Here is a 15984-nt window from a genome sequence, read left to right on the forward strand (position 1 = left end):
GAGCGATTATTCTATCATCGAAAATTCCAACATCTGAATATCTTTAGCCGTCTATTTTTTCGAATATGGGAGGCTCCACTATACGTTTAAAGGAAGTTTCGTGCTCGGAGGAGAAGAAAACGTGGGCGAGAAATTTGTAATCACAACGGAGGAGCTGCCTTCACATTATCACGTTTAATTAGAGAAAAGTAGCTGAATTTCAGATATCTTAATCTTTGCATAAGAAAGTTTTACTTTTAGCAAGAATCGTGAATCATTGATGTCCCACGAGATGCGGATCTTATTAATAATTTTTAAACGGCGTGTAGCTTGTCAGATTTGTCGTTACACCACTAAATTCATAATATCACTTTCCTTTGTTGTCTGACCAAGAAATTAAAAAGCGATGCTACGTGCGAATAAATTGAGGTCGAGTTGATATTAAAATATTGTTCCGATACGATAACGAAAATCTTGTGGGAAGAATCAAAGTTGCGGCTGCTGAAAATCCTGCTATTTTCGAGTATTTCTTTTTTCTTTTTTGACGGGTTATGCTTTTGTTTTCTTTCAAGATATGTGGAGCGTGTTACGTACGAGAGTATACGAAGAGTAATTCGGCTGTTGTATTTGACTATAATTGGAGTGGCCTTCGAGCGAACGTTGCGGGTTGTTGTCTGTTAATAATGATGCAATAGAAAAAAAACTTTCTGACCCGAGAACAACCCTTTGTCCGACCTTATATCCGTGCAAGCACGTCAATTACATGGCGATATCTGCGAACTAAATCTTTCTCTCTCTTGCGTACACGTGATCTATGGGGTTCATTTTTATCATTAAAACGAAGATTATGACTGAGCGAAAACGAGATTTTAGCCCCGACGGTTGCATTGTTTTCGTGCATCCTCGGTATCGAATCGAAGTAAAGCAGCGAAATAAATGAAATAATTACTGTAAAATAGACTCACTTTGTTCGTCGAAGAGTTACTTCGTCAACAATTGAACAATGGACGCTCCTTCTCACGAGAGACCGCTGGCCCAACGTAATCATTTAAACTGGAAAATATGACGATCACGAAACGCTATGTCAAGGATATGGACTATCAGGAACTTTTCTTATCGCGATCTTTCCCAAACTTCTTTGACGCAATTTCCATGTTTTTATAAATAATATGCGACGATTTGTACTCACGCCTTCGCGAATGGAACGGTGCAAAGAGGTACCGAGCTAACGAGGCTTCTAAAAGCTCGTCTCGATCGTGTCGATATCGCAAGCAGTACGTGATTCCCTATAACGCGACGCTTCACTGCGATAGAGATGATTGAAAGGCAGTAAACTGCACTAAAATAACACAATCTTTAATGAAGATAAGTTTAACGAAGAAGTAAGGTAACAACAGAAACTGAATACGACTGACCTGTTTAACTTGGTTTATTTGAGTATGTTTCTAAGAATGTACGATCGATTTGAGTGCCGCAGCGACTCTAAAATGTGTCTGTATACTCGAACTGTCCGAGGTGTTGTTGAGAAACGTTCAGCATGTACGTCGATTGATCGATTAATCTTTCGATCAACGTCATCCTGAACGTTGCTCTTCCGTGTGCCGTTTACGCGCTTTCTCATGGTGAAGCTGACACGATACCTGAACTGACGTAAGTTGTTAGGTTTTTCAGAAGGTTTGCGATGTTCCCCCAGGTCAGGAACTTCGGCAATTGCTAGCGTTACATGTATTTCTAATTAACCTTTCAGAAATCTCGAGTTTACAACAGGCTATTCAGAACGAAAAAGATAAAAATCCTAAAGAACATGCTATTTACTACTCTTTGATATTCTACGAATAGCTTCGTCCAGGACTTCGTTCGCGTAGATTATTAATAGTTTGAAGCAGATCAATTTCTGTGAATGACATATCTACATACTTTTTATTATTTAATATATATTATTTAATATATTGTTTTTAGGTATATAAAAAGCGAAATAGGTATAAGAGATGTAAAACCGAAAATTCGTCCAAAGCCGAAAGGCATGGACTAAGCAATAATAAATAAAAAATATATTTTTTTATTGTTCGTAGAAAACATTAAATTATAGGAAGGTTTTTTAATTTCAGAAGAAACACGGCGTAAACGATAAGTATCCTTGTTAGACCTCTATCAAACATAGGAGCGCATAGAACTCGAATGCCAGGCTATTTCTCAGCTTCTACAAAACGGATCGAGATGAAGCATATCCTATTTTCTTCGTCGGACTCCAAGCTATGGGTACAACAGAGAGAGCCCCATCAAAATCTGATCAGTAGCTTTTACGTGACGCGAACAAAGAAATAAGAAGATAGACAAAAATTTCAAAAATTAGTTTTTTGGTTTGCATAGATTACGAGTAGTAACAATACTTTCACTGTTTTATTGTATGTATTATGTGTGGAGGACGATTAAACGTGTTGGTATATATAGTGACGAAACGAGTTGATACTTGGTGTAGTCAATGTATTTAAAATTCTTCGCAGTACAGGGTTAATCTTCGTTCGCTCAGTGTTGCTCGATATGCGTATACAAGGTAATGCTTACGTTCGCTCAATATTAATTCGCTATAAGAATGCTCGATACTCATTGATTGTCCTAACGATCGTGTTCATTTATTTATACTGGTTGGGAGAGTACCGGAAAGTTTATATTCGACTTCGGTTGACGGTTGCACGTAGCGGCGACATCGTTTTGCCCGGAGTTTGTTTATCGCTACATTTGATACATCAAGACGGTGTCAATGTCCCAAGACAAAACAACAACATGAGTCGCTCTCAATTCGCATCGTCCTCTGACTCATGTGTCGCTACATATGTTACATTATAGATAGATTGCAACTCAAAAATTACTTCCTTTACGATCATTCTGCGAGCCTTACCAACAAACACCTCGCGTGATTCTTCTGTAAACTCTAAGTAGAATTAGCAATCTATAGTTCGGCATCAAATTTACATACAAAACATAATACGACATATCTGCGGTTCTTCGGCTTTCTATCGTATCTTTGATAGTACGTTTTGTTGCTACATGGTTATTATAAAATTTAGTAATAACTATTATACAACTGGTACAATCGGAAAGACGAAATCAACGTATCTTCCATAATTAGAATGTGGATCAGAAGTTTGAGAAAGAAGATTACAAAATAAATCGAAGACGAATTACGAATGAACGAAACTTGAAAGATTCGTTGCAGCTGGAAGGACTATTGTGTGTTTCAAACAATAGGATAGGAGTCGCGTAGTAGTCGAGAGGGTCAGTGGGTTGAATTTCACGCAAAATTCCACCGAAAATCCCGGATTCCCGCGAAATTGTGTTGAACTTGCCTCGATACGCGATTGTTCTCGCACGTGTATAGACGCAAAATTACTTGGCATTTGCTGGTAACGAAGCCGGGGCGCGTTTTCGAGTTCCATTGGAATACTTAGGTAACCGGAACATGCGCGGATATTTTCTGTCTAATTGAATCGCTTTTCGCGCGTATCACGATCGATCCCAGAGGGTGAAAATTCCCCGGCACGTATATAACGCGTGCCTAACTGCTGTACAAATTCATAGAGGCGGCGCTTAACGCACACGCGGAACCACAGACTGCTGCATGGATTGACCGGGGATTAGGCAGAGGATCATGCAAGATCAAGCTGACGTGATTCTGGATGTCTAACAAATTGCGTAATCTTTGCATCAGGAAAGATAACGGCTTGGGCCTTTTTTCTTCCATATCACGTCGCACTTTTACATCGAAGACTGCTGCACTGTTCGAGGCTTCCGTTATCGTGTGCAATAGAAACATCACCAAATTCACTAATTAATCTTGAATCTTCTTTAATATTATAGCCCAGATGTTTTCAATTAATATTAATGTCAATTTAACATTGATAACAACGTACTATAAAATCTCATATAAATTATATAGTTACCTTTTTATTTATTATCTAACGTAAACCTAATTTAAACCTACCCCAAGCCCTGAAAAATATTTTCATATATATTGGAAACTAAAGTCGAACGGCGATTGCACGTATAAGAGAAATTAAATAGAAAATGTGCTTCCCTAGAAAAAGTATGAAATATTAAAAGTATGAAATTTCTATTTTATTTGTATTTTATTTATTTAGAGCACGACCGGACTGTTGCTTCGTATGCGGCACACGCAGAAAGAGTATGGGGGATTGTCGCGTTCGATAACATTAGTTGAGCGATCACGACTTATCTTTTTTTGTGTCATTTATTTAAAGTCGCATCAGCTACGAAGTCATTAGCAACTACTTTGGCTACACTACAACACGCGTATTATTGCGGCACTCACGTTACACGGACTCTAGTACTCCAAGGCACATGAACATCCGTCTCTCCGCGCCAAGATACTGGTAGTCGAGTGCCTTGAAGCATACTGGCGAGGTGTGCAACAATAGCTTTTGGTATAGTTAGGCAACATGTAGGACCTGCAGTTTAAGATGGGCTCCGAACCATCGGAGACTGCGCTGAAATAAGCAGACGCAACTACGACTAAGTTGCGTCGGCTGAAAAATCGACCAGGCCTTTCGGGATTCAAACCGAGTACTCTTCCATTGATCACGAGTTATATCGCAAACGAAACATATCAATTCCTGATGGTTTGACATACAGAGCAATGGGAATCGTAAAGAAATGTACATGGCCAGCACTTCGAAGAAATCAGCCGGTAGATGGGGAATTTCCAGACTCGATGCCTATAAAATTTGACAACAAATCTATCGAAAGTCGATTCAAAGATATCGATGGCTACGTCCCGATATTTCCAGCAGTAGCAAACTTCAAATGATCAAAGATTCTGGAGACGTTGAACAAAGAATGTCAGCCCCTATCCGTAGGTTCGACAGTAACTGTATGTAAACTGCAAGGGACTATAATAAATAGGACTGTGACTGATCTTGGCGAAAAGAATTTTGAAGGTTTACGTCGTTCTTAGTTGCGTGAACAATTTAGACGCTGTAGCCGTATCTGCTCTAGCATCAACAAAGTTCCGAATAAACCGCATGACGGAAGAGCACTTGCAGAAATTCAAAGATTACGATGAGGACTTCTTCAATGCGCACAGATACGACTCAAGTATACTCGAAGCGAAGAATCAGTAATAAAAGACACGGGTTAAATCAGCTTTGAGCGATGAACCTACGTAGAAAAACGGACGAAGTACGCTTTCAGAGACAATTTTGTAAAGAAACTGTCCAATTCCATCGCTTGCAGCGACGAGTTTTCCGGTGGAACGATCAGACGCGATGAACTGAAATCGACCAATAACGAGTTATTTGCAACGACTGTAGCTAAGAACGGAGAAATTGACGACATTTTGTAAACGGGCCCGGTCGATGGACTATCCCTACAAGATGTAAAAGTTTTCATCGCGACAACTTAGTCCAGCGCAGAGCAATAGACAAACATACGTAAGAATTAGATTTTTGCAATAAACAATAGTTTATGAAAAAACTCAGAGATGTCCTGCAAGATGCAAAAACAATCATTGCGATTGGTGAAACCGTTTCGGAAAAATCAATGAATATACATACAAAAATATATATATATACATCTAATTGAGACACCTATGGAGGACGATTATTCGTGTTGGTGTATATAGTGATGAGACGAGTTGATACTTAGTGTAGTCAATATGTTTGAAACTATTTGCAGTACAGAGTTAGTCGTCGTTCGCTAAGTGTTGCTCGATATTAATCGTTGTAAGATTGTTCGATACTAACTCGCTATAAGAATGCTCCATACTAACTAACTGATAACTGATTACTGATTCGTGATTGACTACTGACTAACTTCTTGTTTTAACGCTCGTGTTCGTTTATTTATACTGGTCGGGGGAGTACCAGCTCAAATTTGGGGGAGGGAAAGTTCAAGTTCGACTTCGGTTGACGGTTGCGCGTAGCGGCTATATTGTTTTGTCCGGAGTTTGTTTATTACTACGTTTGGTACGTCAAGACGGTGTCAATGTCCCAAGGCAAAACAACAACATGAGTCGCAACGTCCTCTGACTTATGTGCCGCTACATATTTTCCTTAATTTCTAAAGTTGATATAAATATATTACATACATATTTACTGTTGCTACGTTTAAGAAATCTTCCTAGAGTGCAAACTTAATTAACATATCGAGCTGTTGCACGATCATTGATGATCCGGACTTCATGAATGCGAAAGCCATCATGATAAAAAATCGCCGAAGCAAGCGGAATTGGTTAAGGGAGGAAGGCACCGCACAGTCAGCGAAATCTGGGCTGATTCTTTTTTCACGTAGTATTCTAGCGTGGAAAGTTTCGAACTCGTGCACTCTGCCTGCAGATATTAAAGGAATTGGACTGCGCTACTTAAAAACAGCAGGGGAATATTGTTAAAACGAAATATTGCTGGCAACGATGGATTCTACACAAAAGCAGTTCCGAATAAAGAAGTCGAAAGGACAAGGGATAATTGCGTGAGTCGCGGAAGACAAAGCAGATGTATCCACTTTTAGATATAATTAATAGATATAAGATTTCTTTGAGATATTATATAGCATTTACTGATTATCTTTTGTTTGCGTAAATTTATTGTTACAAGTACATACAGTTATGTATAATATAGCTGTAACATTGTAAAATTATGTAAAGTACAGTGTGATATATGCAATAAATAAGTTTCGACATATTTTATCAGTAAATAACATTTTGTTAAGCGGAAAATTGTTCTTCTCGAAAGATTAATCTTTTAGAACTTGCAACCTTATTTATTTCCATTATTCAATTGTATTCGTTTGGACAGAGAACTCAGGGATTTTTATTACACGGATATCGTATCGATGATCAATGGAAATTAAAGCGCTAGTTAGGGGAGATTATTTGTGGAGTACCTATCAAACGAAATTCTCAGCGAAAAAATTCTGCTTACCTGGGTGATATAGGCTGCAAAAGGAGGACGTGAAGCCATTTGCCACGATGCACCAAACACTGAATCCAGATGCAAGTATTGACTACGTGACTCAGCACGTTATGAGCGTATTTTCATGCTACGACACGGCCGCAGGAACTTTAATTAGGTTACGTGTGTGTAACAAACTCATAAATTCGGTGATAAGTGTCTCATTATGCAACGATCATTTACAAATAATCTTCAATACAAATACGAATCTCGATAAAATATCAAATTTCGAAATTGCAAGCGCGTGATCGAGTAAAATAACAATATCAGTCGGTTTCATTATCGATCTACACTAGATACGATATTCATTTAAATTGACAAACGAATTGCCATTATAGGCAGAAATTAGTAACGAGAATGACGAATAATATAGAACGTGCAAACGTTTTCATTGGAAGTAATCTTGTAGAGCCGATCTCGTATTTTGAGTCGACTATCATCTAAAGGAACAACGACTGGCACGTGAAATGAGTGGAAGTACTTATTCTTGTTTGCGGCCAAAAAGTTTCCACGATACAGGACCCCAAAATCGCGTCGTACGAAGCTGTGAATGGGGTTAGACGAGAGAAGCACGCCGAGAGGGATAAAATTCTTTTTTTCCTTGCGTTTTCATCCCCTCCCCTTCTCTCGCCACGATAACTCCTCTTTACACAGTTCCTTTGCGTCAGATAATTTTTTACCATCGTTACTGTGCATTCTATTGGAAAGCAGCATCGAACGTTATTGAAATAATCGTTCAAATAGAAGTTCTTTTAGTCAATGAAACAATATATCATTTATTGTATCTATGTAATTTTTCGAAATATTTCCGTCATCTATCTATATTCATAGATTATATAAACCTTAATAGAAAAAGGCTTCTTAATTTCTGCAATTTTCAATAACTTTTCTCTAAACTAAAATCGCAAGTAGTTACAAATATCCGATATTTACTGAGAGTTTAGTACTTTTGATCTTGTATCTCAGTTTGATGTCAATAAAAATAGTATACGCAGTGAGCAAGGGCAAAGTTTGCAGACGCGAATTATTATCGCACTTATTCCCCATTTGGTACTTCAAATATCAAACTTACGATACCAATACCAATACAGTAAATATGCTCTTAACCTCCGCTTTCTTCTCTCTTTCGTCTTCTTCCGGTAAAATACAGTTTTTACGTGTGGCTGAACTTGACGCCTTATGATTCTCAATCGCTACTCGATTCGATGTACTTTCAAAGGAACAAAACTTGTTAGAAGAAAGCTAGCTGGTTATTTGGATAAAATATCGAGGATATTTTGAGTAAGAAAGACCAATTTATATGTCGGAGATGAAAGGACATCGGAGACTTCCCTTTGGAACTTCGAGAAAATCCCTTAACACCGTAATCTAGATTCTATTATAGGCGTAATTAAACAATTGTCGTCATTCGATCCGATTGTATTTGTTCGAGATTTGTGATAATGAGCTTGGGCTCGAGGCGACAGCCAGTCGCCGAATGTAGCCGCGGTCACGGGATGAACGCTTTGTCTAACGAAGGTATGGAGTAATTCTATAGCTCTCCTTAAAAGAAATATTTCTGGCGACACGCAACAGTAAACATTCCAACGGTCTCTGTCCCGTGGCTCGCCACACGCAGACCCTATTCTTCGAGAAAGATGATTGCCAGATGTCGATGCGTCTCCGCAGTACATGTTCAGCTAGCCTGAGGGCCCGTTATAAATCTTAAGATTTAGCTAATTAAAGTCCTTCAAACAGACAAACAGTCTTTGTCTCAACTACGAGAAACGACGAATAACGACGTCATATCACCGATATGGAGATTGACCAATTAGCAGCAACGCCAATTCCCCTTACTTTCTGAACGAAGGCTATCCTCGACGAATCCGATGATCGCGTGCCCTTAGACACACCCCAATATAGTTTTCCTCCGTGGCATCATCGACACGGAAATTCATTCTTTCTTGCGATCTCATCAACGAAAAGAGTAACGCCTTACGATCAGTGAATATTAACAAAGAGTCCGACTTAGATTTTGTGAGCATGTTCATCTATCGTCCCGTTGACCGCGGATTCGTTATTGAACCTAGGATCATTGTCATTAGTCTCTCGAGTATCTAATTACCACAGTTACTTGTCCAATCCTATAATAATCGTATTTGCACTAGTCAATGTCTTCTCTATTGCATAACGACACTGTGTAATCCAAACGAAGATTCGTTTCACGCCCCTAACCCTAATTCTAATATAAACCCGACATATATGTCTCATTTCAAACACTTTCTATGCCCTAAACCATTTAATAGCGTGCGGGTATTCGACCCTAGACTAAATCAATGAGCGTGCCTAAACCATCTTTTACAGAAGAAACATATCCAACATCCGCTCTTATGAAATCGCTGAATATATTGCTTTATCTTTTATTTACTTTATGTTTCCGCCATTCGGACTGCTGCTAACCGGTGAACCTATTTTCTATCGTTGTCAGGCAGTGATCAACTGCGCAAAGCAGTCGGCGGTGTGAACTCGTGATTGCTTGACTACTCGTTAATTTTCAGCCGGACAAAAGGAGAAAGCCAAGCGGAAAGAAACGGCTAGTTTCACCGGATGCCGTAGCCGGCAACCTTCCAGAATGCAATCCAGCCCGGGACTACGGTTACATTTAGCCGCTCTACGGACGAAGGAGCCGGGCTGTTTGAGTTAATGAAAGGCCGAAAGGTTGGAGACGCTGACGAGGCGTGCGCGGCCTCTACTCTCCACCCTTTTCTCTGCAATTATCCCTCGTGAGGATCTGCTTGCGCCCAGACACGTTTCGCCGTCACCCCTTGCACAACTCTGCGCCCTTCGTGCGTTCCAGATCCAGGTGTTAATGCGTCTAGGCGTCGCACCACGATTCTTTCCCGCACTACTTTCATTCGATGTTTCGATTGGTCAATTAAATCAGATCTCAGACGACACTTCGATTCATTTGTGTATTTTTTAGTCTTTGCGTATTTTATAATCTGTAGTGTATTAGTGTATTTTCTGATCTTCAGTGCACTTTAAGTAAGTTATTAAAAATAAGAGCGATCGAAACCCAAAGAACCACGACTGTGTCGTCTAATAGACATCGTGATAGTTTAAAATCTAAAAGTAACAAAGTATTTCGTCCGGAGGGACGAAAACGCGAACGTTTTCGGTTGATAATTTTATCGGTAATTTTATGACGCACGCATTCGCAGTCAATAAGCTACGTTTGAGTCAAGATTTGAGCGCTTAGAAGCATTCCCTTCAGCGATTCTAACTGTAATTTAATTTTCCATGTCCGTTGTGGTCTAAGTGGCTGGGTGTGTCATTAACGCGGTGACTTCCGAAGGGTAATATGGGTAATTTCAACGATCCGATCGGTCGAGGACCATCCGAAAGAATTTCCGTGACCCTTGTCTAATTAAATTCAAAGTATTCTCTTCCAAGATCTCTTCCCATCAAGGGTCTCCGCGTTTCGAGCGCACCTGCTGATTGGCCACTTGCTTGCGTTCGGCGAAAATCGATCAACATGCATATTTTTTCGGCACTTTCGTTTTAGGCCTTGTTGGATCGAATCTAAGAAGGTCAGTCTCGTGCGAGCTTTTGAGTGGCGAACATCTTCTCCAAGCAGTCGTGGAGTGAGAATCGTTTAACCTCTCAGAATCGGAAAGAACAGTCTCGTGCGGTAAATGGCATGCTTCATTTTCTGCGTTATACCTCTTCAACATCACCAGCAGGATAGTAAACATCAATTCAATCGACGTCGGAGCCACCACAGATGGCATCTTAATAGAATCTTGTTTCTTTGTAGTATCAGCAGTCCTTTTAAATAATTCGAATTTATCTAATAACAACAATTTTTCATTTTCCAATCTATCTATTTGCTCTTGCATATTTTATACTTTGTTCTCATAATAGCGTAGCTTCTTCTCGATTTTCTAATTCTTCTTCCAGTATAATAACTGCTTTAGTTCCTTCTGTTAAGTGTTTGTTAATATGCCGTTAATAAGACGTCCATTGTTTCTTGTTTTTCAAATAACGTTTCTTCTTGTTTTTTAATTATACGTTCTCCTTTTTCTTTCTCTTGTTTAGTAGCATAAATATATTCTTATTTTGCTTAATTTAACAATTTTTTTTTTATTTATTGAAATTTACAATCAATTCTCGCATTGAGAATTTTCAGTAATATAATTTAAAAATGTTTTAAGTTTCTTAGCTTGTTCCTCCTTGGCAGACAAGTGAGATTTTAATTCGTCTACATAACGTATTGTATCTGCATTAAAACAGATGCCTTTTTGCACCGCACTTAACAAATCACGTTTACGTAATTGCAGCCCCTTTCTTTTAATTCAATCAGCACTTACGCGTGAACAAAATGACTTTTGTATTTGATAGTGTTCTGTTGAAGTGACACGATTGCACGAAATGTACTGCGAAGGTTGGCAATTTGTAAATCTCATGAACCAGTGAAAGTGAACGATCAGAAAAATGATTATAATCCCGATTTCTGCAACTACATGGGGCAATAAGGAAATAAATAAATAAATTCATATAATGAATAAGTCTACAAAATAGAGTCACATTAAGATAATGTGATAAAGATTCAATAATGACGATGAATTTAATGTGATTTTTTCGAAAAGTGTATTATAATTGTACAATAATAGACTGAGTGAGAAGTGCGTAAGATCTGCGCCGAAACGTGTGGCCGTCAAAACGTTAAAAAGACAATTAATATTACAAAGAGGATGAAAGCGAGATTCACAGTATAAAGATGAAATGGTTTCCAACAAATATTTCACTCTTTGTAGATTATTTTATGTATCGCTTTAAAACTGAGAATTTTCTTTCTCACACACAATTTGAATTTTTTACTTTTTACGTATAAACAGCTTTTTTAGGACAATATGAAGTATACAAAAATCGGACATTGTATATGTTGCAAACCTAACATTTACGAACAATATGTACATAACATATGTCTAATGAACTAAATAATAAGTTGAAAATATTAAATTATTGCTTAGGCATGAGTCTTGCGATTTTCAGTTGCATGCAACGTCTATGAAGCTAATAAACTGAAACAAGAAACTTCTCGGGTGAAATTGGTATCAAGCAACCATACGCAGTTGCATCTTGACTAATAACTTGTATGCTTTGGAAAGTTTTACTGCTGTTTGTTAACATTCATGGTATTACGTTCTACCATACACGAAACTCGATAATAGCATTTAGTAACCATCAACATGACATGATTTTAAAATACTATATCGGTAAGAAACTACAATAACATCGGTTGAATATAACAAAGTTTTAACTTACATTGTTATTCTTTTACTTAACGAATTATCTCGTGTCCGTTGATTTTTACGTTCATCACATCACTTAGGGAACATTTCTAATTGGAATTTTATTACTACCGGCATTATTTTCCACAAACAAAACAAAAAAATACGTACTAATTTCGTCACTGAAGATCAGCAAATACAAATACTTCAAATTCGTCTGTTTAAAATTCTGTAATTATTTCTTCAATGCGAGAACCAACGCAAGCGAGCCACCAAATTTTTTCTATAAAAATCCCTCAAATTTATAACCATACAAAATATGAACGAGCTATTTGTATCTCGTATTACGTTCTCTGTTCAATTTTTGTTTTTTCTAGAAATCCATCAGTTTTTAAATGTTTTCTCGTCGGCGGTTTTTCCGAGAGAAAAATATCATTTGTGTAAACCTACACGGGACGATTTATATATTTTTTATTGATAAAAACCGACGTTTCATCCGCAAATGGCTCAAAGACCATTCGATCCGTACTTGATGGAAAAATTCGAGATTCGGGGACAAAGGAAGAAGAGAGTCGCTTCGTAAACCGCGACATTTTCGAAACATTCCCGCAGTAGAGAGAACGCGTATGTAATCAGATATATAGGTAAAGGAAGTAGCTGTGAGACGAGTGCACAAACACACAGAGACTTAGTGTGCGCGTACAAACCAGTGATAAGCTAAAGTAGGTTCGAACGTTCGTCGACTGAATGTTTCGGAAAAATCTCCGTAAATGCCCCGGAGAAAAGAAGTAACGTTTTCAGGCAGACTCGAACCTAAACGCGACAGATTCAAACTCTTTACGAGTACGTTGGAAAATACTATAAAAAAAGTGTTTCCAATGAAAATCAAACACTGGTCGAATACATGCGAAACTTTATGAAATTCTTGCTAGAAATTCTCCATTCGCTTAAAATAATTTTCCTCGGCTATCATCTATCTATATATACTGGGTAGCCCATTTAACTTTATAAGTATAGAATATCGCTTCACATCTTTCCTCGTTTTTCATACATTAAGTTTTGCAAAATTAAAGTTGACATATCTGCTAAAATGTCTGCTCATAGCTCTTAATTAATTTTAATTAAGCATAAATAGGTTAACATTTTTTTGTGAACAATGTCCAGTTGAATCAAATTAAGAAATAAATGAATCCATTAAGAACAACATCAATGACTTTTATACGCCTTCTGTGCCTTCACCTACGGAAAAAATAATCATGTCACGTTATGTCTCTCTCGAAATCACTCAACTTGTACCTGAAATACTTTTTAATATTATCAGAAACAAACAAGATATTCCAAGTAATAAAGTTAAGCAGATTATTCCTAGGTCATCCCATAAGTTCGTGCCGACTTTTGTGTATACATTTCATGTGTCGATTTATAAACATACGGCGATAAGGGACCAATGCACTTGAGCTTAGCTGATCGAGAACAGGCTAGAGCAGATTTTCGTGGGTATAAGATCGTAATATAGTGAACACAGTGACTTCTAACAGTAAAAAATCATGAGTGAAATGCGTATCCATTTTCGACATCTCATGTTATATGAATTTCGGAAAGGAAGTTCTGTAACAATTGCCACGAAAAATATATGTGCTGTTTACGGAGAAAATGCGCTTTCATCACCTGTAGGAAGTGGTTCCAACGTTTTAGAGCTGGGAATTTCTGTTTAGAAGACGAGGAACGCTCCGGGCGTCCTCCTCAGACGGACGAAGATAAAATTCGGGATCTTGTTGAAAAATCACGAAGTTTGACAGTTCAACAGATGTCAAATGTTCTGAAAATACCTAAGACAACGATTCATAGGTGTTTAAAAAAAATGGGGATAGTGTCAAAGTTGAACGTTTGGGTGCCCCATGAACTTACGGAACGGAACCGTCTTGAACGAACGACAGCGTGCATGTCATTACTTGCGCGTAATAAACATGAGCCATTCCTTAAACGCCTGGTAACTGGTGATGAAAAGTGGATACTTTATGAAAACCCTGAACGGAAACGTAGCTGGTCCCAACGAAATCAGCCACCTCAACGCTGTGCAAAACCAGGGTTACATCCACGTAAAGTTCTTTTGTGTGTATGGTGGGATTATAAAGGAATACTCTATTTTAAACTTTTATCTAGTGGTGATACCATTAATTCAGACAAATATTGCACTCAGTTAGAAAAATTAAGGGAAACACTAGCTGAAAAACGATCAGGTTTAGTGAATAGGAACAACGTTATCTTCCATCACGACAACGCTAGACCGCATGTCGCGAAAAGCGTTACAAAAAAATTGTCTGAATTTAATTGGGAAATTTTACCACATCCCCCATATTCCCCAGACATTGCCCCATCTGATTACCACCTGTTCAGAGCATTACAACACTTTTTAGTAGGTAAAAAATTTGAAAATATTGACATTCTCAAAAATAGCTTAGAAAATTATTTTAAAGAAAAACAAGAGAACTTTTATCGAGACGGAATAATGGCCCTACCAGAAAAATGGTAGAAGTTGTACAACGAGAGGGGGATTACATTTTTTCATGAAACTGAAAGGTATATAAACAATCTTAACATATATAACCGCTCGAAAAACGGCACGAACTTATGGGATGACAAATGCAAAAGTAATTGATCTACTCATCAACGCAAAACCCAAGCCGCTGTACCTAGAAACGTCAAATTTGGACAGTATACTTCTTTTATGACGTAAGCGTAGAATGAAAAAGGATTTTTGGAAATAAGGAACCGAACAGTAAAAGGGTAACAAGGAGGTAAAACATTTTTATAGAATAACCGCATCTCTATGTCCTTTAAAGTCATTCGAAACTCGTCATATAAACTTCTCATTAAAAATAAACAAACACGCGTTTCGCGTTTGTCGACATTCAACTCCTAAAGAGTATTCAAACAGAAGGTAATAAACATGAACTGAAATACTGTGCGGATGAAATCGCCGGCGGGCAGCTAGTTTTTAAACAATTACAAATGCAAACGTTGCAATAGAATTTGTAGGAAGCCTTATTCGTCGTGCATAATTTTCCTAAATTTGTTAGAAGAAATTCAACAGAGACGTTGGTATGCTTCTTCCTGACCCTTGTGATTCAATTGTTACTTGTAAGGGGTTCGATCCATTCGAGTATCAAAGTAGTTATAAGCAGATTATCGAAACTTGCAAATACTCGTCCTGAGGTTCGAAACCGGCTTGTGAAGATCGAATACTTGACAAGTACGGCGAACAAACTATTGCACTGTAAGATGAAACATTATTCAGCCGATCGGGTCTTGCTGGGCCGGGGATTCGAACCCAGGATTTTCCGCTTGTCGGGCAGGTGCTTTCCAAATTAAGCTACTTAAGCTGTCGGCGAATATTTTCTCCAAAATTTTTACATGTCGCTAGGTAGTCGCCTACAGTATCTTGCGAGTAGCATCCAAATTCCGAGAAGTGAATATTGGGCGTCGTATTTGAATCGGATTTATAATATTATACATTATTTATTTGTATTTGTTTGTTTTATTTTTTATTGTTGTAATTTTATTTATTTGTATTGCATCTATAATAATATACATATTGAACTCAGTCCCATCGCTGATACAAGCCATATTGAACACCATAAATGCACGTTGAAGATGGGTTTGTAAAGGACAGTAGCCAGAGTGGATACAGATGTGTACATAAACCCGTACATAGCCGAAGCGTGTACAAAGCTCGCACATGCGTGCAAATACAGGTGAATGCAAAG

At 38.0% G+C, this 15984-nt stretch overlaps 1 protein-coding gene across 7 annotated transcripts in view; it reads right to left on the minus strand.

The window, feature by feature from the left end:
* Positions 1-15984, minus strand: part of dpr1 (defective proboscis extension response 1) — a 454795-nt gene that overhangs the window by 379063 nt on the left and 59748 nt on the right. Inside the window, exon 1 of one of the 7 annotated variants that reach the window (XR_011175059.1) lies at positions 5739-5853. The exons of 4 other annotated variants lie outside the window; for them this stretch is intronic. The gene's annotated coding sequence lies outside the window, so the exon portion shown is untranslated. Of the gene's footprint in view, positions 1-944; positions 1008-5738; positions 5854-6914; positions 7369-15984 lie in introns of those variants that run through there. 2 more of the 7 variants (XR_011175061.1, XM_069127429.1) reach the window with 2 other exon arrangements.

This window comes from Bombus flavifrons, chromosome 14 (genome assembly GCF_040668555.2).
Source record: "Bombus flavifrons isolate JBK064 chromosome 14, iyBomFlav1_principal, whole genome shotgun sequence".
Taxonomy (NCBI): Eukaryota; Metazoa; Arthropoda; class Insecta; order Hymenoptera; family Apidae; genus Bombus; species Bombus flavifrons.